Source organism: Nicotiana attenuata, unplaced genomic scaffold (assembly GCF_001879085.1).
Source record: "Nicotiana attenuata strain UT unplaced genomic scaffold, NIATTr2, whole genome shotgun sequence".
Classification (NCBI taxonomy): Eukaryota; Viridiplantae; Streptophyta; class Magnoliopsida; order Solanales; family Solanaceae; genus Nicotiana; species Nicotiana attenuata.
The window spans coordinates 483,449-508,428 of record NW_017670599.1 but is presented as its reverse complement, the minus strand read 5'-3'; the positions used below and the strand labels follow the sequence as shown (position 1 = coordinate 508,428).

Here is a 24,980-nt window from a genome sequence, read left to right as displayed (position 1 = left end):
AAAAGCCGGTCAGCATGCAAACCCGAAGCAAATAAATGCACAAGTAGCACGTAAAATATGCATCAGGATGGTCTTTGATTCTGGGTACACCTGTCCTAAACGGACCCAACCCCTGTGTTGAGTCCCCTAAGTCAAATGCACGTGATGCAACAAATGCTCCTACTAGGGATCCGGCATGAGGCTGAGTTAACAGAACAGAAGCCACACGAAGTGCACCCTTCTCCATGATTTAGAAGACTCAGAGAGAGGAAGGGTTTCGGAGCAGTTTATATACAGTTCACAGAATATCAAAGCAGTAAAAGCAACAGTTAGCACATTAGGCCAAAACATGTAACAAAATCAGATAAAGCCAAATATAACAATTTATCTAAGCTCGAATTCTTGAACCCTGAATCGCAGTTCTGGGTTCGATCCCCAGCAGAGTCGCCAGAGCTGTCACACATCCTTTTCCCTACACCCCCGGAAGGGTATTAAGGAGTTTTTCCAATTAAAGGACAATCGAAACGGGATTTATTTCAATTAAAATTCAGAGTCGCCACTTGGGATAATTAATGGTGTCCCAAGTCACCAGTTCAAATCCCGCATCGAGGAAAGATTGACGACATCGTAGGGATGTTTTAGCCCAACAACATCTAAACATGATTTAGTAATAGTCTTTTACCTTCATAAAGATATCAATATCAGGATCTGGCTTGATTTTAGCTGCTTTCTCTCTTCTTGACAGTTCAACCAACATATCTACAAAATTGTTCCAAGAAACATCAAGCGATATATCTACTTTAGTTAAATCTCAACAGAAAATACTAACCATAACGGGAGCCAACTCCCTGGCATCTAGCAGAGAATTCCAAGGTTTCTCGCACAGTCATTTCTCCAATGTGTAAATCATGCTGGCTAATATAAGCAGCAGTTCTTTGTGGCACAAATTCATTCATTTCATGTCCATTATAGGTCACTTTCCCAGTAACCTGATTTCCACAACCAAAAAAAATTCAGAAAATTAGAATTTGTTATTTCATTACATACATTTGGTTTGGAGTTTAAGTTCTATGCACCGACGGTTTTGATAGCATTAATTGGTAGCCTGGTAAAAATGACAACTTATTTGTTGGAAAACTAATTCAAAGTTGTAGAAGGAAACCTTAATTATTTAGGATTGGATTTATTTAATTCATATCAAAGTGCATCAGCATTTGGTGACAAAGTGCATCAACGAGAGTTGGAGACAGGTGCTTCAACAAAATTAAATGTTGGTGACAAAGTGCATCAACGTGAGTTAACAGGTGCTTCAACAAAATTGAGTGTTGGTGACAAAGTGCATCTACGTGAGTTGGCGACACGTGCTTCAACAAAAATTGAGTGTTGGTGACAAAGTACATCAACGTAAGTTTCCAAGTACTTCAACAAAATTGAGTGTTGGTGACAAAGTGCATCTACGTGAGTTGGAGGCAGGTGCTTCAACAAAAATTGAGTGTTGGTGACAAAGTGCATAAACGGTTGGTGACAAAATGCATCAACGTGAGTTAGAGACAGGTGCTTCAATAAATTGAGGGATGGAGACATGTGCTTCATCAAAAGTGAAAGTTGGAGAGAAGTGCTCCAACATAACTGCACAACGACAAGCCAGACGTATACAACTTTGAATTACGGGAGAATGTTGGAAAACTAATTCAAAGTTGTAGTAGGAAACCTTAATTATTTAAGATTTGATTTATTTAATTCATATATAAATAGGATTTGCACTTAGAATAAATATAGGAATATGTTTTTTTGTTTTTAGTTGAAATAGGTTTTATACTATTATAAATAGGGGTATTGATAACTTATTTTATGGGTGGAAGAAATAAAGAATTGTAGAGAGCTTCCAGAGATTTATAATAGAATATTTTCCTTCATAATTTTTTCTATCAATACATATAACTTACCTTAAGGGAAGGGTCAAGCTTTCCAGCCAAAGCTAATAATAGAGTAGTTTTCCCAGAACCTGGAGGTCCTAAAAGCAAAGTCATTCTGCAAGGCTTAATGATACCACTCACATCATTAAGAATAGTGAGTTTCCTTTTTTGATTTGGTAGGATATGGAGAGAGGTCAACATTGTCTATGAACCCCAAAAGATGAATAAAATGTTAGTTACTAACATCTTTTTAGTAAATGAGAATTGATACTTCAAATTAAATTTTCTTTTAGATTTTTACCTCAAGAAAATTAGTCATGAAGTTGATAAATGTAGGCAAAGCTCTGCTTCCCATATATGCATCTGCCTTAATATTTAGATGCTCATATCTTACTTCTATTGATGGCAACTCTATCCCAACTCTGTAAAAAGAAGAAAAAAAAAAGCAATGTCAACTACTCATAGATAAACCACACTATAACAACTACTGCGTCTCAATTTTAAGCAAGTCTGACTGACTATATGAATCATCATTGTCCATAGCTCTCTATATAAGCCCGTCTCAGTTAAATATTATGAAAACTAGTTTTGCTCAAGTTCAAGAGAGGCTTGGTGCAATGGCAATATTGTTGCCCTGTGTCTAGGAGGTCACGAGTTCAAGCCGCAGAAATAACCTTTGGCAGAAATGCAAGGTAAGACTCCATGTAAATAAGGCCCAATGTGGTCCGACCATTTCTCTAGACCTTCCACATAGCGGGAGCTTAGTACACTGAAATACCCTTTTATTTCTCTAACACTACAAGATCTCGAGACTTTCTAATAGCATATAAATCTCTAACATGGCTCGAAGACTCCTAACAAACATTGAATCTAAAGTAAATATACTAATCTTACTGACGTTTGATCACCATAACTTAGTATCATTCATATTTTTGTCCAACAATATAGCCCAAAGAAGAAAAAACCACACACAGAGGAAAAAAAGATGCATTCACTTACGTGTCAATTCTTTGCCTGAGTTTCAACAAGATCTTCTCATTATCCTCATCGGCGATTTTCACGAGCCTTTCAAGCAAGTTCTTTCTTTCTTGGAAACCAAGATCATGTATATCAACTTCAGAAGCTGCACCTTGAGATCCAAACAAGAGACCTTTTCTAAACGATCAAATGTTGGAAGTTTTTCAAGAGCTGCCCATTTAAGAGCTTCTTCATCATCTTCATCTCTTGACGAACGACTAAAGATTTCCACACCATTGTTCCTCCATATAGAATTACTATTCACACTTAACTTTAAGCTCCCTCTCAAACTACTACCTCTTAAATCACTTATATTTTCTGGCTCCATTTTGAACCAATAACCACTCAATCAAAGTGCAAGAAATTCTAGCTTTTTTTTTTTCTTATACTGATGTTTAATTAGATCTTTTATGGAATGTTCTTGAGTTTTTTCTTTTGTCCACTGTCTAAGCCTAAGTTAGAGTGTTACTAAATTTTGAAAGCTGAGGAGTTATTATATAGCAGCAAGTATAGAAGAAGGCGGGCTATTGAATCATGATCGTGTCATATCATCATACTATACTAAATGCGAGAACAACTTTCCTTCAAACTTAATTTACTAAGATATTAAATACATATATGTATATATACATACACACATAACAAATAATGCCTATATAAAAGTACTTGTATATATACACACATATATGTATTTATATATATATACATACATACATACATATATATATATATATATATATATATATATATATATATATATATATATATATATGTATATATATATATTATTTACAAAACCAACCGAAGTGATTAAAAAAATCAGTTTTAGCCAAGTGATCAAAATTAATTTTTATATAGGTATTTTTTGATATTTAATTAATTTTTCACATGATATAACATCCTAAATTGTGGAGCGAATTAGATTCTCGTGTCTTGTTGATGAGTTCAGACTCAGGAAGATTAAGTGATTGCGTAGTAGTTGTGGCTGTGAAAGGGTATAAAGAGATGTCAGTCTGAGGCTAAGTATGTGGGTTATGACCTGCGAGATAATCTACGGATGTGTGATCCTTATGATATTGTGTGGAGGCTTCCTATTTTACCAGTGGGTTATATTTGTGCGATCCGAATTTGGATGGATTGTAATAGTTGACCTGACTATCAGGAGGATGAATGCGAGGTTTGCAAACGATTTGAGGTATTAGAGTGTTTGTGTTACATGAGAATATGAAGGATTGAGTTGAATTTCGGTGCGTGATCATGTCAGTAATAGAGTATGGGCATTTTAAGTTGTCAAGTATTTTGTTCTATGGCTTTGAGCCAAGTGGTGGAGTCTGCTATCGACTATTTGATTGCGTGGTTATGTGGTACTAGTTTTCGGTTAGAGGCATACTTGTGAATCAGACATGATTTCCAGAGGTTGGTTTGAGGGTGACTCGAGTAAGGGAATTTCTGAATACAGGTTATATTGCATTTTATGAGTATATGAAAATCATGGAATGATTGAGTTGTTATGTGTGAAGGATGTAGTATGCATGGAGTATGAATTTGATCGGTTGTGCTAAGGTAGGGTTACTTCTTTGGGTGTTGTTCGGCTAATGAGGCACATGTCGTTTAACCGCTTGAGCAGCGCAATTGAGATTTGAGTAGAATGGATGACTCTCCAGAAAGTTCTAATGGATTCAAGATTTTTATGCAGCAATTGTTAATTTTTACGGATTTGCATATGACTAGGATCTGAGATTACGTTGGATGGAGTCGAGACTCGCGGTATTTCTATATCATTATGGATTTTACATTTTGGTATCAGGAAGGTGAAGGAAACAATTTTAGATTCACAGAAGGTCTATTCAGAGCGGGAGTATCGGTTGTGTTACTTTTGGGGTGCTTAAGGAAGAATACGCTGGCTTATGGGCCTCAGGGCGGTGTGATTTTATTATTGTCTTACCCCAACCTCGGGAGGCGCGACCGGCTCTCAATCGAGTGAACCCAACTGAGCAAGCCTTATCAAACACTTCCCACCCATCTCAATGCGATTAAGGGATCCGATTCCGTTTAATTAGACAATAAAAGGGGTTGTACATTCAACAAGGGTAGCTTATTTTATAACACAACCTTAACCGTAGTTAGGCTTCCTAGATTCCATACAGTTATAGTTTAGAAGAAAGCAAGAGTACAAGGTTACAACATGGTTCATTGACCTATCCAATACCCGTACATAACCCACACAAACGTCTACGGAGCCTCTAAGGATACAAAAGACAATGATAACAACGCTGGCAACAAGGCCCCGGCTATACCTCAAAATGGATATCTATAACAAAAGGTGTACAACATAACCCCTTGAAGGAGGAAGGGGCTCACCATGATTTTGAGAAGAGGATGCTCCGCTACACACGATCGGCACTATCCGCTATGGAGACACCTACATTCATTTAAAAATGTAGCGCCCCCGGCAAAAGGGACGTTAGTACCATGGAATAGTACTAGTATGCATAACTAAATACCATCCTGTTAGAAAGAACAACCATTCAAGAGTAAAGAGGAAATCGTAAAGACAACAAAGTTTCAAGTAAGCACCATGCCGACAATATAAGGGGGTTCACATGATTTTCACATAGTTCTTGAAATTTCAGATTGGAGCATCCCACACTGTTGCATCATTATCCATATTACCACCGCTTCCGTGAGCGGAGTCCGCCCGATCGGCTAAGCCGTCTCCCCGAGACGTTACCATTATTTCATTCACATTTTCCAATTTCAATCATCAATACATTACCACCATGTGTATATATATCATGGCGTCCGATCACGGCCCGATCGGCTAAGCCATCTCCTCGAGACATTACCATTTCCCATTATTCATCTCACATCAATCTTTGGTTACACATGTATTAGTTTACCGGCACTTGGGGCCACAATTTCCACATTCCATAACTCACGTTTCACATTGTTTCCATTTTCAACATTTAGCTTGCCACATAAAGTCATAGGCATATACAAAAGCAATTTAAGTCATAAGCATAGAGGGAAATTCGTCAAGTTTGGCATATTAGTCTCAAAGTAACCTTGGCATGACAGTTAGGCATTTAGCACATAAATCATGTTCTCCACACATCTTCCATTTACAAGAATAACACATTAAACACATAAAGAAGTACTTACCACATACATTTTCACAACATCAATTTACTTAACATAACAAGCACTGCATCAATTACATTTCGAACTTACAACACTTACACGGGCACCATGGAAGCTCAATTTCTAAGAGGAGGGTTTTTTGGCCATACATACCTCAATAAAGCTTTCCCCTAATTCTTATAAAATTTCGGGACTCTTAGCACTTCAATCTATTGTATAAGAATTACAATTGAACAAAGAATTAGAGACGAGATTAAGATTCTAGCTCGTTTGAGCATATTATCAAACATAAAAGGTGCATTATGATCTTAGGACCCTTTTGAAAGAAATTTCTTCAATATTATACCCCAATTGTTGTCTCTTTAGTTCTCATCCTCCCCATACCCCATTATCTCTTGTGCATGCAAGATTACTAGCCCTTATACCCATGTACCCACTTCTAATTACCTATTTTAACAAAAATTTTGAAATTATTGATGAGGGTACAGTTCTTACCTCTAAGGACGAAGACCTAGTAGCTTCAATTGACAATCTTCAAGGATTTGGGGCAAGGATTGAGAGAGGACTTGATGAAGATTACTCCCTCTCACTCTAGAACTCCCCCTCTCACTCTATATATCGTGCAATAACATGAAAATGGTCTAATGGAGTGTTTTTAATGGGGTGGGGCCGGGTTTTTAAAAATTAGAAAATAGGAGCCCGACTCAGATCTGCGATCGCAAAGCTGACATGCGGCCCGCATAATGGACCGCAAAAATGCTCCCCAAAACCTGAACACACTGTCTGGGTATGCGGTAGAAATGCGGTCCGCATACTCGTTCTGCGGTCGCATAATGCACCGCAGAATTGCCCTTACGAAATCCCAAGGAAATTATGCGACGACTTTGCCGCCCGCATATCGTTTATGCGATCGAATAATTGGCTGCATAGTTGGCCTCAAATTGACCAACACACTGCTTCACTCTGCGGTGACTATGCGGTCCGCATAGCTGTTATGCGATCGCATTTCGACCGCAGAATCGCACCTTTCTGGAAAACAATATTCCTTGACTTTTTAATGCATAGATCAGTCCAAAAGGGCTCGCCGCGAAGAATTTTACGCATCTCTAACACATATTCCTAATTTGGCACTACGAGCTTTCGGGTTTAGAGTAAAAATGTTTCACGGGCCTCACAATTATAGGATCTCGTGGGGTTAGTTATGGTTAAGGATCATGGTGTTCTTGCAAGGAGAAGTGTTACCTTGATGGTAATTCAGAAGGAACTCGGAAAAATATGACAGTTTGATAGTAGGTTGGATCAGCACGGGAATAGGTATGATTGGTTCTTTGGGTACTTATGATGTGGTGAGTCTCTACAAGTGTTTCGTGGCAATGCTCTTGGGTTTTGGTGACCCGCATGGCTTGGTTGAGTTAGAGGGATTCGTCTCTCATAGCTTGGTTATGTGCAAATGGATTCCAAAGAGTTCTCGATGGTTTATATCACGGTTTGAGGTGGATATTTCCTACTACCGTGAGGAACATGTAGTGTATCTGGATTTTCTCCTGGATGAGATCAAATGGAAGGTTTCTGACTGATCGGGTATGTATTCTGCTGGCAAATCAGAGTTGATCATGAGATTCTCGTGCTTTTCATATGATGTCATGATAGATGCGGTGTGTTGTGTAGGATTGAGATTGGCACGTGCAAGTCACGATTTAGTTTTGAAGGGAGGAAAATCATGAATTCTTAGACAACAAAGACGGTTTCAGATGTCTAGATGAATGCTATTACTTCTTGGTATTGCCTTAGAAGGATGCGCATTTTAGAAGGCACATTGTGTTTTGACTTACATAAGCTTCATTGGTATTGCAGTGCTCGCCTGGTTAATCAACTGCTGATATTCAAATTTTGCTATGTGGTATAGAAGAATTATAGAAGTATTCCTTGTAGGACGATTATGTATGCGAGATGTGGCAGACATTCGGGCGTTGCAGTAGGGATTTGGTGATTCGTGTGTTATATGGATTTGGGGACCGAGAGTTCTCAGAAGTAGGTTGTTTCATGGTTGTGGATTGTGAAAGTGTGACACAAGCTATCTAGAGAATTGTATGTGTTATGGTTAGGTCATTACGGATTTTTGGAGGGTTATTTATCTATCTGTGGATGACCAGTGTTTATTTGGGACCCATTGGTTGGCCCAATGGGGACGTGTATTCTACACCGGGTTGGATTTGTTGACTTCGTACTGTTGTTGTTAAGGGATGTGTCATTCGGTCAGTGCGAGCTTATTCGTGTTCTGATATGTTCTATGAGTTACTCTCCTATTCTACGAGAAGTTGCGGTTCGTTTGTTACATGCACACATGGTGCGAGTCTATTTGGATCTTATAGCGGAATTTAAGAGAGATGGATATTAGGGTGTTGAATGATTGATTGTGCATTTGGTTATGTTCTATTCGTACTGTGGCATTGTGTTATTGGTTCCTCCATGGTTATGGGCATGCACCTTGAGTACTTGATGTCAAATATGCGTGAGGTTGTTGATTTGGAGCATTGTGGCTTGGGGTGTTGCATACGGAAATTGTTTGGATGAGGTCATGCATTGCAGTAGAGTTATGTTGAGATATGATCCTTTATGTTAGATTCTTGTGTCCTGGTTCTACAGTGTAGAATGGGTTCATAGCATTGCTGTTGTGGTGGTGGTGCTTGTTGAGCTTACGGGACGGTTTTCTCATTTGCATCATTTTTCATTTTCGGGTGCATTAAGTTATTGTGTATTGGTACACAGTTTCCGGGTCTAGGTTGTATTGTTGTTGCATGTCAATACAATGGCTGTGTTTGACGAGATAAAGTAATTGGACCTAGAATGAGTGCTATCGGATCTGATTGCGCAATATTTGGAAGGATAATATTGGAAGTCGACTTAAAATTGGCTATAGTTCTTGTTGACGGAGGAAGAGTTCCACGATTTGTTGGTTTGATAAGTGGTTACGAGTTTCTGTGTCTTTCTTTCATCATTGGCAGTGTACGAAGGTTTTAGAACAAGGTTTTGTTTCATATGAGGTTTATTACCGGTACTGGGTTGTTTTGAACAACTACTGTGATCGGAGATTTTTGCTGTGAGTATGCGAGTCTTGTGTTATGTAATTTTCTTACCTCTTGGGATATGGTTATGGCCTTATACAGCTAGTTCAGACTTATACGATATGTAGATGCGAGTTTCGGGTCTCGTAGGAAATTCCGGATGTTTGAAATTGGATTCTGTGGTTTATGGGTTAAGGTTGAAGTAATGATATTCAGTTATGTTGTGTTGTTAGGCCTATATGGAATAGGGTGACGTGGGATCACCCTTGGGTATGTTCATGGTAGGGTTACATGACAGTCTAATGCTTTGAAACAATTCTTGGCACGTGCGAGGACGAAAGTATGTTTAAGTGAGGGAGAATGTAACGACCCAACCGCTCGTTTTAAGCATTTGCACTTTGCTCAGTAGTTTAAAGGCACAAGTATCTCCGTATGATGTATTATGACTTGTGTGAATCATTGGTTTTGGTTTTCAGGTTATTCGAAATTGATTTGGAAGAATGAATTTCATGATTGAAGCTTTAGAGTTGCAAAAGTTGGCCGAGTTTGACTTTTGTGAATTTGAACCTACAACGGAGTTTTTGATGGTTCCGTTAGGTCCGGATGGTTATTTTGGACTCGAGCGCATGCCTAGATTTGTATTTGGATATTTCCATAAGGATTCATCACAAATTGGCAAAAGTTGGAAATTTGAAGGTTTGGAAAGTTCATAATTTTGACCGGAAGTTGACTTTGAGGATATCGGATTTGGATTGTAGTTCCGAGAATTGGAATAGCTTCGTTATGTCATTTGGGACTTGTATTCAAAATTTGGGTTCATTCCGGGTTGATTTGATATATTTCGGCGCGAGTTTTGGACGTTCAAAGTTGAAAGTTCATTTATGTTCGAATTGAGTTGCGACTCGTTGTTTAGATGTTGTTATGTGTGATTTGAGCCATTGAGTAGGTCCGTGTTATGTTATGGGACTTGTTGGTATATTTGGACGGGGTCCCAAGTGGCCCGGGTGAGTTTCAGACAAGGTTCAGATCATTTTCGTTTCATGTTGCATTGTTGAAGAGGAGTTGTGTAACGACCCGACCGGTCGTTTTGAGCATTTGCACTTCACTTGGTAGCTTAAGGTCATGAGTAGCTCTGTATGATGTATTATGACTTGTGTGAATCGTTGGTTTTGGTTTTCAAGTTATTCGGAATCGGTTTGGAAGAATGAATTTCATTGTTGAAGAGTTGACCAAGTTTGACTTTTGTGAATTTAACCTTAGAACAAAGTTTTGATGGTTCTTTTAGGCCCGGACGATGATTTTGGACTCAAGCGTATATGTGGATTTACATTTGGATGTTCCTAGAAGGATTCGGCACTAATTGGCGAAAGTTGGAAGTTTGATGGTTTGGAAAGTTCATAAGTTTGATCGAAAGATGACTTTGAGGATATCGGACTCGGATTGTAGTTCCAGGAATTGGAATGGCTTCGTTTTGTCATTTGGAACTTCTGCGAAAAATTTGAGTTCATTCCGAGTTGATTTGATATGCTTCAGCGCGAGTTTTGGAAGTTGAAAGTTCAAAGTTCATTATTTTTTGATTTGAGGTGAGATTCGTCATTTCGATGTTGTTAGGCGTGATTTGAGACCTCGAGTAGGTCCTTGTTATGTTACGGGACTTATTGGTATATTCGGACTAGGTCCCGAGTGGCTCGGATGAGCTTCGAATGGGGCTAAGATCATTTTGAGCCTTGTTGAAGATGCTGAAGTTTTTGGTTAATGATGTCCTCGTACCTACGCATAAGGGACCGCAGGTGCGTGCTCAAGGAAGCGTGAAGATGGTCGCAGAAAGGACCTGGGGAAAAGCTGGCTGGGGAGGCTTCGTAGAAGTGGTTCTACAGGCACAGAAGCGCGATCCCTGATACGTCCTGGTCATTGCAGAAGCGGCCACTGGTGGCCAAGTCTGTCTGGTAGGTGTGTGATTTTTCCACATAAGCGAAAGTCGCAGGTGCAACCTACTATCCGCAAATGGGGAAAATGCTGAGCGGAAGCTATAAATCGAGGTTTTGGTCTTTTTACCATTTTCTGAGATTTGGAGCTCGGATTGAGGCGAGTTTTGAAGCAATTTTCATCATAGGGATTGGGGTAAGTGTTTTATACTCGGTTTTGATTATATTTCGTGATTCTATCTTCATTTTGATAATTGGATTATGAATTTTAAAGAGAAATCGGGTGTTTTAGCCTAAAGTTTCTTAAAGCGAATTTTCGAGCTTTGAAAATTGATTCGGAGTCGGATTTCAGTGAAACTAGTATAGTTGGACTCATTATAGAATCGGTTATTGGATTTTATAACTTTCATCGGGTTCCCAGTCGCGGGCCCGGGTTTGACTTTTTGGCCTATTTGGGGCTTTTGGTTAAATATTAGACCTTTATCATTTGGAATTGCTTCCTTAGGTATTAATTGACGTATTTGAGTTGCTTTTTGGCATGTTTCGAGCCGTTTGGAGGTTGTTACGTGCATGATGGCATTTTTTAGCATCGTTTGACTTTCTCGGTATTGGATTTGGCTTGTTCAAGGTAAGTGACACTTCTAAACTTGGTGCTAGGTGACGGACGTGTGGGAGTGCACCGTAGTAATTGTGATTTTATCGATTCCATGGAACTGTGTAGCTACCTTATATGAACAATTACTGTACTCTATATGATAGAGCACTTGAGTTGTGATCCATGTTAGAAACCATGTCTAGGCTACATGCTTATCCTGTTAGACCTGCTGAGGTCATTTATGCTGTTGAGTTATCTTCATACATTGCTATTACAACTCAGTCATACGCATTCATATCCATATCATATCTTAGTCTCTGTTACCATTTATTGATAGATCACATCATTATTGTTGGGCTAAATTCATGACATTATGAGCCCGAGAGACTGGAGAGATTGATGACTGAGCGAGGTCGAGGGCCTGATTGTGAGGATATTGTTTTATGATGGGAGTGGGCTGCACACCGCAGCAGATGTTATCGATTTACGCCATGATTGGCTTATTGTAGCGCTTGGGCTGAAGGAGCCCCTCCGGAGTCTGTACACACCCCCACTGAGCGCAGTTACCTTCTGAGTGCGACTGCCGAGTGACTGGGAGGATTGAATGACTGTGAGGGTTGAGTGACTGGGTGAACTGAGTGAATGGGAGGACTGAGTGAATTGATACTCTGAGAGTATGCATATGATTTTATCAATGAGTTGCATCGCATTTGACATGCACACTTGACATACAGGCATAGAGATGCATTTTTCTCATGCTGTACGACATTGTGTCATTCATGACTTCACATACACATTGAAATGTAGGCTTAGAGATGTATTTTCCTCATGCCATTTGAAAATGAAACATTTACCTGTTGAAAGCTTTTGGGAAGAATCACAGTTTTACAAACCTACTCATATTTTGGTGATTTCGGTAAAAAAATTGGGTTTTCACTGATATACTTGAAAAACATGCCTATTTTCCGGAACTGTGAAAGTATTGAGCATTTTATCTCTGAGTTACTTCTTTTAGCATTGTTAATATGTTATGAAATGTTGTTGGCTATTGGTGTTGGTTTACAACCTTTGTTCAAGCTCGTCTCTACTTTCAACCTAAGGTTAGGTTTGTTATTTATTGAGTACATGGGGTCGGTTGTACTCATACTACACTTCTGCACCTTGCGTACAGATGTTGGATACTGATGTTGATGTGTACGACAGTAGCTGGATTTGAAGATGTACCTGCGTTCGAGTTATAACTTCCTCTTGTTCGTGGTAGCTCTAGACTTATGAAAATCTGTTTATGTACATTCGGACAGATGATGTATTTATTTCATACTAGCTTTGTAAACTCTAAATCTTAGAAGCTCATGATTTGTACTACCAGTCCTTGGGAAACATATAAGATTCAGACATTTTCTTTTATGTATTGTCTCATTAAATTTCATTATAATTGGATAATTGTCAATTGGCTTACCTAGCGGGTGGGATAGCTGCCATCACGACTAGTTGGATTCTGGGTCGTGACAAGTTGGTTCTGGTGTTGCGCACCTGCAATTTTTTTTGCGCAAGTGAGATGGTCGCAGAAGCGTAAGCATTGTAGCACCTGCGATGAAGGCTGAGTTGGGCCGCCTCCATAGAAGCAGAATTTGTAGCGCACCTACGTGCGCGTAGATGCAAGATTATGAGCGCAGGAGCAGGAGCAGGAGCAGGAGCTAGCACAGACGCGGGTCCTTGTGTCGCACCTGCGATGTCGCCGGAGCTGACGATTTTCCACAGGTGCGAGGTCCATTTCTCAGTTCCTCTCCGCAGGAGCGGAAATTTTGTCGCAAAAGCGATGCCACAGAAGCACTAAGTGTGTCACAGATGCGACGATGCCTGCGCTGAAGCTATATATCGAGGTTTTGGTTCTTTGATCATATTTTGGGATTTGGGGCTCGGATTGAGGCCATGTTCTAAGCAATTTTCATCACATGGATTGGGATAAATGTTCTACAGTAGGTTTTGGATGAAACTAGTATGGTTGGACTCGTAATTGAATGGGTTGGCAGATTTTATAAGTTTATTCAGGTTCCGAGGTGCGGGCCCGAGTTTGGATTTTTGGTCAATTTTGTGCTTTTGATTAACGATTTGACCTTTATCATTTGGATTTTTTTATTTAGGCATTGTTTGATGTATTTGAGTTGTTTTTGGATAGTTTCGAGCCGTTCGGAGGTCGGTACGCACGGGATGGAATTTTTGGAGCATCATTTGGCTTGCTTGGTATTGTATTTGGCTTGTTCAAGGTAAGTAACACTTCTAAACTTGGTGTTGAGCGTATAAAACCCCGAATTACGTGCTATGTGATAGATGTTGAGGTGACGCGCATGATAGATGATGTGCGTGTGGGCGTGTACCATAGTAATTGTGATTTAGTCGATTCCATAGAACTTTGTAGCTATCTTATCTGAATATTTTTACTTTATTCTATGTGTTAGAGCACTTGAGCAGCGATTTATGCTAGAAATCATGTTTAGGCTATATGCTGGTACTATTGGGACCCGCAGTGGTCGCTCTTTGCTGATGAGTTATTTGCTTAATTGTAGTTATGTGCTCAGTTTCATTCATCATTAAATAGCATATCTCAGTAGCCGTTACCATTCATTGATACATCACATCATTAGTTTGGGCTGATTTTCATGACATTGTGAGCCCGAGAGACTGGATAGATTGATGACTCAGTGAGGCCGAGGTCCTGATTGTGAAAATATTGATACTATGGCACGTGAGTTGTCTGTGCAGCACGTGAGTTGTCCGTGAAGATCTAGATGTTGATACTATAGCACGTGAGTTGTCCGTGCAGATCCAGATAGTGATACTATAGCACGTGAGTTATCAGTGCAACACGTGAGTTGTCCGTGCAGATCCTGCTTTATTGATTCATGCAAGGATTTGGCTAATTATAGCGCTTGGGCTGGATCAGCCCCTCTGGAGTTTACACATCCACAGTGGCCGTAGTTGCTAATGGTTATTACGTTTTGGCCGAATCTGCCCTAGGCTGGATCTGCCCGGCAGAGTACCGAGTGACTGAGTGTGTCGACTGATTGAGCGCGATGAGATAAAAGTGTGAGTTAGTGAGATTGAGTACTCTGAGAGTGTGAGTACATGAGTACACCACTGAGATGCTTTGCATTTGACATGCCTACTTGAGATGCATGCATAGAGATGCCTTTCCTTCTACTACTCGGTTTTGGTGACAGTCATGAATTCACCTATATGTAAACATGTAGGCATAGGGATGTATTTTCTCAAGTTATTTGAAAATGAAACATCTTCTTTATTGTTGAAAGGTTCTTGGGAAAAACATAGTTTTCAAACTTACTCATATGTTTTTGGTGTTTTCGGTGGAAGGTTTGGGATTTACTGTTAAACTTGAAAAGCATGCCCATTTACTGTAACTGTGGACGAGTTGAGAATATTATCTTTGAGTTATTTTCTCGTACCCAGTTTTTCATATATTGTTATGAACTATGGCTGGTTATTGGAGTTGGACTCTGACCCTTGTCCCAGCTTGTCACTACTTTCAACCTAAGGTTAGGTTTGTTATTTATTGAGTACATGGGGTCGGTTGTACTCATACTACACTTCTGCACCTTGCGTGCAGATGTAGGATGATGATGTTGTTACATACGGTGAACGCTGGATCGTAAGATGTACCTGCGTTCCAGTTATGTCTATCAGTAGTCCTTGCTAGCATTATATCATTTACATTTCAAACAGATGTTCTAATTATTTAAATTCAGTTTTGTAAAAGAAATCTAAATCTTAGACGCTCATGATTTGTACTACTAGTCCTTAGGAAATATTTGTATAAAAGAAGTTGTATTATCTCTTCTCCTCTTAATAAATCTCAATTGAATTGGTTTTATGCTAACTGGCTTACCTAGCGAGTTGGGTTAGGTGCCACCACGGCTAGTTGGATTTTTGGTCGTGACACACATGCTTCTTTTCCCATTTCCCTCTTTTCTCTATCTCTCTTCCATCTCCCCTCCGGTCGCGGTTCCACCTAAAACCCCGACCAAAATCAACTCCTATCTCCTTTACCATCCAAAATCAAAGCCCCTCATCGTCTCCCTCCCCTCCCCTATCATTGTTCCAGCCGCCGGCGCTGCCACCACTGCTCCGCCACTGCCACCCACTTTTATTATCACACAAAATCAAACCCCCTCTCTTTTCTTTGAAGGTTAGTTATCTACATTTTTTAATAATAAAAGAAAAAAAAAGAACCACATAGGAAGAGTACAAATAAGAGGGACAATAGCACCAGTAGTGTTGCCTCTATGCCTTGGCTATATAATCACTCATCTGCGCCTCACAATGCTCTTATGGCAGCCTCATGTAGAGCAATCCTGGTGTAGCTGTCGGCAAAGTCTCACAAGGGCATATAATCTCATAGCCATTTGGATATCTTTCCAAAAGCATAGGACTAGAGCAACACAAACTGGGCTAAACCTTACCTTACTAATCCTATTGAGGCAAATAAAAAGCCTCACCTACTAACAAGCATGTAAAAAGAAAGAACTAGCTAACACTAGATATTCTATGATCATCACAGAGTTTATAACATACTCTGTGATGATATTACATAAAACTATGCTAATGTGATGGTAGAATAAAAAGATGTAGAAATAACAGTAGTGTTCTCTCTTCTCTAAAGCTGTGAAATCTTCAACTTGTAGACTCTTGTATTCATCATCGACCCTTTTCAAAATTTCGTCAAAATTCATGCTTTTTTCTTTGAACGATTGGAGTTTGTGGATGTAGTTTGGATGGCCTGTTTTTGTTTGGCAACTCTCATTGGAAGACGCCATACGTTTGCATCTTCATTCACCCTGCCGTCCCAACTTCTATCCCTTGTACGAGACTTCCTACTTTTTCCACTATGCATAGGTGATAAATCACCTTTTCTTGCTGCCTCTGCCCGGCATTGATTTAGAATATCCTCTTCCTCACCTTTTTCATATATATCTCTACCTACCAACACCTGATTTGTCATGTCTTGAAAACCACCTTGTGACATCAAGGTATTTCCAGCTTGTACAGTAACCAAACTTGCCTTATTTTGTTGTTGTCTTTGTAATTTGTTCCTGCTCATATTCCCACGACCTGTGCTAGAAACAATGTGACTTAAAGATTTTAGAGGCTCAGTACTTACCATTGCATCCAAGATTTGTCTTTCCTCTAGCGAAATAACTGGAGTAGTTGTTACAAGCTGGTGCTGCCTAGACTGTGGATTTGTTACTGCTTTGCAATCAGCAGTGGAGCACTAGCTGAGGAGTTTGGATCATTTTGCTGCTGCTGCATAACAGGACTTGTAGTAGTACCTAGAATGGCCTGTTTGGACAATGTTTCTACAGCTTGAGCCAACCTTCCAGCTACTGCCTTTGGCATAGCTGTAGTTGGCGAATTTTTTGGGCACAAAAACAGGAGTATGAAGGTTTAACTTGCTCGAGGGACTTGATGTTGTTGCCCCATAAGGCTTTGGCTTTACTGGAGGATCAAGCTCCTCACCTGCACTCTCTTGATCAACCTCCTGCTCACCTTCTTCAGATGAGTAGCCACCAAACCCGTCACCCCAATCCTCTTCATTATCCTCCTCACGTTGATCACACCATAATTTGGAATTGATAACCATATCCCTTACCTTTGCTTGTATAACCTCGTTATTATTCCCAGTTGATATCATGAGCTGCCCAGATTCACCTTCAAACTCTCCACAAGATTCCCTTTACTGCGAAGGAACCTCAAATACGGATGTATTCAAGGTGACCAGAGGTTTCTTAACCATGGAATTATTCAGCATCATTTCCTTGTGAGCATCCTTGATGATTTGTTCTACATTAGGATTAGAAAATTGCAGAATTGGTGCATTGGAGCTATGAGCTTGGGTGCCAATTAATTCATTCCCCGTCTTACTCTATGGGTCATTTAGTCGAGCACCCAATTTTTGTGCTAACTCGACACTATCTTTCCTTCCTATTTCATTACTGGCCATTGGAACAATTTGTTTGGATATCATATTGTCATTCAATCTAGTTGCATCAGCTTCAAAGTCCCCAGCAGCAGCAAGAACATCGAAGGAGTTTGAGCTGGTACCAATGTTAAAGGCATTTGGTCGAACACCCAATTTCTGTGTTTTTGGTGAACCTCCTTTCTTTGTAGGAGATTTTCTACCTGCTACCACATTCCAATCTCCTACCTTTTTGTTAATATCACCTCCCTTATCATCCTCTACTATCATCCCTGCTTTACTTTCCATCAATAAGCTCTTATTACCATCTTTTTCTTTGTCCAACATCTGGGTAACAACTACATTATCAGAGGTTTGCATTGGATCACCTCCTGCAGCCTTTACATCACACATTTGTGTAATAAGTTCAGCTCGATCAATAGTATCAGCTGCAGGTTCCAACACTCTATTCTCTTCATGATGTTCCACTTCCTGATTCATTCCTTTTCCATTAGAGTCGATTTGATTTTTATTAACAGGACCAGCTTCCTCGACATGATCAACAACCCCTTTTGAATGCATACCAGGTGATAGAATAGCTGCAGCAGTAGCAAGCTTATCATATGCTTGCACTATTGGATTTACTACATTGGAGATCCTTGCTAAAGCCACCTTAACAGGCACATCTTGAGCAGGTAGATATGGACCTTTCTCAACCTTTGAAAACTCACCAACAGGGTTACCCATAGCAGATCCATTAACTACTTTCTCATTGTTCTGAGCAATAATTTGTTTTCCTCCTTCGATTTGTGATCCTTGCTGTTCATCTACCCTTTCTTTTGCTGCTTCAACTCCCAGTTGCCCAGCTCTTTTAGCATTCAAATAGTCCCTAGCAACTCCTTGATGCTGTTCAAGCATGACAACCTCATTGCTAGGCAGAATACTCTCACCTGGTGTATCTTTTGCGATAACCTCCTCTTCAACCTGTCTCTTTATTACTCGACACGATTTTTCCTCGTTCCCTTGATGTTTGCAGTACGTACAATAGCTTGGGAGATTGTCATATACAACTTCTTGATCATGCACGATAGATTTTCCAGTAATTTTGTCCATCATAAGAATTTTAACTTTTCTCGGATGTTTGTCCATAAGATCAAGTATGACCTTAACTCTCACAGCACTAGGTCGAGTTCTCTCTTGTGTTGCTTTATCCACAGCAAGTGCTTTACCCACAGCAGATGCAATAGATAAAAGCGATCTTTTCACAAAAAAATTAGGAGGCAAACCTGGGAATGATATCCACACGACTGCCATGGAAGTTCCTTTGGATTGAAACCTTGTGTGCATGGAAACGTTCTAAAGAAGAAATCCTCTCCCTTATCCTTCATATATCCAGTCGACCTTGACAAAAATTTAACAAAATCATTGTATAAGTCGAATCGAACCAGCAAATGGCGATATTCCAGTTGTCCAATATTACATCGACCTTGAATATCGAATTGTGCTGGAAAATTCTTTCTAATCGCTTGTAATTCTGGTTTGCCATATGAAAACTTCATCACGACTGCCTGATGCAGTCCTTCCTCTCTTGTAAATTCATTAACCTCGTCCATGGTAAATTCGATCGTTGGATCTCCATGCACAATTGCAACAGGAACTAGTTCCATTTTTGGCGCGACAGATTGTTTTTGCTGAAGCTATGATGCATACAACTGTTTTGGCTTGGGATTTGTTAGAAATTCAGTAGTGTTTTGGTTTGTCTATCCCACAGCCAAAGGCTGGGGAGAGATCGCAGCAGCCATGGCTGCCAAGAACTCAAGAAATTGCCTAGAGAGAGAAAGTAGAGAGAAGGGAGAGCGTTTGGGTTTAGTACATTGCTCTATTATATTTAGGGTTTTTTAGTTACGATTAGTACTAATTGAGTTGGATCACATAGTGGGGTAAATAATTTTAATTAGATGTGTTAGTCTAATTATGATTTATGTTAGGGCTAGCTAATTTTAATTTATTTAATGTGGTGGCTGATGCTTTGAGTAGAAAGTCAGCTAGTATGGGCAGCCTTGCGTACATTCAAGTCGGTGAGAGACCGCTTGCATTAGATGTTCAGGCCTTGGCCAATCACTTGGTGAGGTTAGATGTTTCTGAGCCCAGTCGTGTTCTAGCTTGTACGGTCTCTCGGTCTTTATTGTTTGAGCGCATCAGGGAGCGGCATAACCCTCATTTGCTTGCCCTTAGGGACACAGTGCAGAACGGTGATGCATAGCAGGTTACGGTTGGAGACGATGGAGTTTTGAGGATGCAGGGTCGTGTTTGTGCCAAATGTGGATGGACTTTGTGAGTTGATTCTAGAGGAGGCCCACAGTTCCCGGTATTCTATTCATCCGGGCGCCCCCAAGATATATCAGGACTTGCGATAGCATTATTGGTGGAGGAGAATGAAGAAAGATATATTGGCATATGTGGCTTGGTGTCTAAATTGTCAGCAAGTAAAGTACGAGCATCAGAGACTTGGTGGTTTGCTTTAGAAGATAGAGATTCCTGAGTGGAAGTGGAAGCGTATCACTATGAGCTGAGCACAATATTTCATCCTCAGACGGACGGACAGTCCGAGCGCACTATTCAGATATTGGAGGATATGCTCCGCACTTGTGTTATTGACTTTGGAGGCTCATGGGATTAGTTCTTGCCACTTGCAGAGTTTGCCTACAACAACAACTATCAGTTGAGCATCCAGATGGCTCCCTATGAGGCATTATATGGTAGACAGTGTCGCTCACTAGTTGGATGGTTTGAGCCGGGGGAGGCTCGATTATTGGGTAAAGATTTGGTACAGGATGCCTTGGATAAGGTTAAGATCATTCAGAATAGACTTCGCGTAGCTCATTCCAGACAGAAGAGTTATGCTGACCGTAAGGCTCGTGATGTTGCATTCATGGTCGGAGAGAGAATGCTGCTCTGTGTTTCACCCTTGAAGGGTGTAATGAGGTTTGTAAAAAAGGGCAAGTTGAGCCCTAGGTATATCGGGCCTTTTGACATTCTTGAGCGAGAGGGGGAGGTGGCCTACAGGATTGCGTTGCCACTTGGTTTATCAGCGGTCCATCAAGTGTTCCATGCATCGGAAGTATCACGGCGATCCGTCCCACGTGTTAGATTTCAGCACTGTCCAGTTGGACAAGGATTTAACGTATGAGGAGGAGCCGATAGCTATTCTAGTCAGGCAGTTTTGTCAGTTGAGATCGAAGAGTTATCTTCCGTTCGAGTGCAATGGAGGGGTCAGTCCGTCAAGGTAGTTACTTGGGAGTCCGAGTCAGACATGCAGAGTAGATATCCCCACCTTTTCACCAGCCTAGGTACTTTTCTATGTCCGTTCGAGGATGAACGGTTGTTTTAGAGGTGAAGAATGTGCTGACCCGAAATGTCATCTTGTGTTTTAGAACACAATTTGCGCTTTCAAGCCTTAAAAAATCTCATTTTTACCCTTCTCTATTTGCGTGCGCTGTTTGCACGTTTTCCGGTAAGCTTTTATGTTAAAAATTGATAAAAATAAGAAATTTTGCCTTAACACTTCATTTGAGTTAACTTTGGCCAATATTTGGTAAACGTACCAGATTCGTGTTTTGACTGTCCTGGTTTGTCCGTATCGTAATTTTGGACTTCGCCGTATGCCCAGAATCGAAATCAGAAGTCCCTATCCCGAGATATAATACTTTCTCGAAATTTAAAAGTTAAAGACTTGATGAAATAGAGATATTTGACCAAGGTTTGACTTTTTGGATATCGGGTCCGTATTTTGGTTTCGGATCCTGGTATAGGTCCAATACACTATTTATGACTTGACTGTGAAATTTTGTGAGAAACAGAGTTGGTTTGACATTATTCGGACGTTCGATTGGGAAATTAAGAGTTCCAAAGTTTTTGACGTTATTCGGACGTTCGGTTGGGAAATTAAGAGTTCCAAAGTTTTCTTGAAAATTTCATTTGATTTGGTGCTTAATTCGTAGTTGTAGGTGTATTTTGGCGATTTGATCGCGCGAGCAAGTTCGTATGATGCATTTAGATTTGTGTGCCTCGAGGGCTCGGGTGAATTTCAGGTAGGCTATGGAGTGAAATTGGACTTAGAGAATATTGGTGGTGTATCTGTTCTTGTTACAGGCCTCTGATATCGCATTTGCGAGATCGGGCATTGCATATGCGACCTTTGAGGGGTTCGCATTTGCGAGCTTCTCATCGCAAATGCGAAGAGAAGCTGGGCCAACAGTTTTCGCATTTGCGCATTTTCCATTGCATTTGCGAAGGGAGTCTGGGAAGGGCAGTTATCGCAAATGCGATCATTTAGCCGCCTTTGCGGAGATTCAAGTTCGCACTTGTGACCTTATCTTCACATTTGCGAAGGCAGTAGAAATGTGGGAGGTTCGCATTTGCGAAGCCCAGTTCCATTTGCGAGATCTGCAGCTGGTAAAACTTGACATAGATGGGATTTTTGCTGTTTTTCCAAAACATTCAAAACAAGAAACCCTCTAGGCGATTTTCAAAAGACCATTTCTTTCCCAATACATTGGTACGTGATTTAAACTAGTTTCTTTCACTTCATTTTACAAGATTTAAACTTGAAATCTAATATTTTCATAGTGGAATTGGGGATTTTTGGGTATAAACTAGGGATTTGATAAATTGGGGATTTAGACCTCAAATTGACGTCTGATTCCAAAACCAACTATATATCCAGGCTCGGGCGTGAATGGGTAATCGGGTTTTAGTCTGAATTTCGGGTTTGGACCAAGCGGGCCTGGGTGTTGACTTTTGTTGACTTTTCCAATAATGGCTTAAATTGATTTCTTTTGCAATCGTGGATAGTTCCTAAGGCTTAATTTGAATCGTTTGGTTGGTAATATGCTAGATTCTACTGGTTAGGAGGCTCGTTTGAGAAGAAAAGAAGTGGTTGAGCTTTGAGTTTGGTCGTTAGAGCGAGGTAAGTGTCGTGGTTAACTTTGGCTTGAGGGATTAGGTCTTATTTGCCCATTTGCTACGTGTTTGAATGTTGAGTACAACGTGTAGGTGAGGTGACGAGTACCTATGTGTTTGCCCAAGTAAAGGTTAGTTTTGAAGACTGACAAAGGAACTCAGACATGAACCAGGTCCATCCAGTGGTCCATCCCTCAGGTTCATAAAAACGGGCAGATTCAAGCATGTGGGATGCACGTGAAGGAGATAAGCTTAACTTGGTGTATTTAATATCTCCTGATCGAAAAGGTTGCATAATTGATAAGGAGAAGGAGTCCTTAATCAAAGAGAACACTATCCAATATAGGGAAGGAGTTAGAAGTTGAAATCAACTAGAACTCTTCCACCAAGGAAGAGTTGCATCAGAACTCTAGTTATTTCTTCTTCTACTAACTCTATAAATTGCAGGATGTTTTCACATTAAAGTGTTGCACAAAAACGCAGAAGTTAAACGTGAATTGAGAGCAAAATAGCAAGGCTTTTTGCAAGCAGTTCGTGTGTGATTCAAGTGTGCAAACCTGAAGCTACATGAACCAGATTGAAGAACCAGTTCCATAAAGAGTTTTATGTGTCTTTCTTTATTTCTAGTTCAATTGTAGTAGGTGTTTCATATTGTACCTTTCAGCTTTATCTAGAAGCAAATTGTAATAGGTATTTTGAGTATTCAAGTTAGAGTTAACTTGAAGTTGTCGCAGCAGTTAGAGGCTAGTTGCTACAAAGGGATTAGAGTTAATCCTTAGGTTTACAAAGAGTTTTGTAAATGCAGTTTTGGCTCAGTTATTTTAGTGGAAGTTTGGGAAAATCCTACTGAGTAGTAGGTCGTGGTTTTTTCACCTTTTGAGCCAGCTGTTTTCCACGTAAAATCTCTGTGTTCTTTATTTTATGTATTTTTAATTCCGCAAACAGTAGTAATAAGTACACCTAGAAGAACCAGGTCCTTCCAGAAGCAGTTTAAGCGAAAAATTGAGTACCACACAAATCACCGCCCCTTTTTTGTGGTATTGACGTTTAGAACATCAATTGGTATCAGAGCAGGTTATCCTTGAAGAGGCTAACACCTTAGGAAAAGATCAACATGAGTGCACCACCTGGGAACTGGGAAGGGCAATCCACTGTTAGGCCTCCACTCTTTAATGGCCAGTACTACTCTTGGTGGAAAAATAGGATGAGAGACCACATCATAGGAGAAGACTATGAACTCTGGGACATAGTCACTAATGGTCCCTTGGCTACTACAAAGAAAAATGCTGAAGGAGTGGATGTGCCAAAAACAAGAGCTGACTGCATTGCTGAGGACTTGAGAAAGTGGGAAAAGAATGCAAAGGCCAAGAAATGGCTTGTGTGTGGACTTAGTCCAGACGAGTACAGTAGAATTCAAATCTGTACCACTGCTAAGGAGATATGGGACACTTTACAAGTGGCTCATGAAGGAACTCCTCAAGTAAAGAGATCAAGAGGAACACTGCTATATTCTCAAAATGAGAATTTCACCATGATGGAAGGAGAAACCATCCAGGAGATGTACACAAGGTTTACAACACTAACAAATGAACTTAAATCTCTTGGAAGGGTTATTCTTGAAGAAGACAAAGTTGAGAAGATTTTGACAATGGTACTACCAATCTCTTGGGAAAGCAAAATCACAGCTATTCAGGAATCAAAGAACATTGCCACTCTCAAGTTGGATGAGCTAATTGGAAATCTCACTGCCTATGAACTTAGAAGGCAAACCATGAAGATGGATGCACCTAAGAAGGAAAGGAGCCTGGCATTCAGAATCACTGAAGGTGTTGATCTAGATGAGGATGAAATGACCATGATCACAAAGGATTTTAAGAAGTACCTAATAAGAGAAAATGGTCCTTCAAGAAATGGAAGCTACAACAAACCAAGGGTTCCTAAAAAACAAACCAATGAGGGGTGCTACAAGTGTGGGAAGACCGATCACCACATCAAAAATTGCCCTCAATGGGAAATTGAAAGGAAGAGGGAACAGGTTCATCCCAAGAAGAACAAAGGATCAACAAAGGCTATGGTTGCTGCTTGGGGTGAAAGCTTAGATGATGACTCAGAAGACGAAGATGGAGATGAACAAGCACTTATGGCAATTGGGAATGAACAGAGGTTTTTTTTAAAAAAACTGAGGGAATAAAGGAGAGGGGAAAGGGTGATAGGGAGACAGCCATTAGCATTTCACAAAGTTAATGACTCCATACAGAGGGGTAGGGGTTGGGAATCCATTGCAAGGAGCCTTTGTAATTAGGCATGGGTTAGCTTTGGGCATGCTCAGCAATGGAAAATGCTGACATGCCTGTAAACCAATCAGAATACACAACATCTAGAGGAAACATGGAGGTTATGATCCCAGGG

The 24,980-nt window shown here is 40.2% G+C and overlaps 1 pseudogene; it reads right to left on the bottom strand.

Moving 5' to 3' along the window:
• The window catches only part of LOC109241390, a 9,098-nt pseudogene extending 5,858 nt beyond the window's left edge, over nt 1-3,240 (bottom strand).
• Between the last annotated feature and the right edge of the window lie 21,740 nt (nt 3,241-24,980).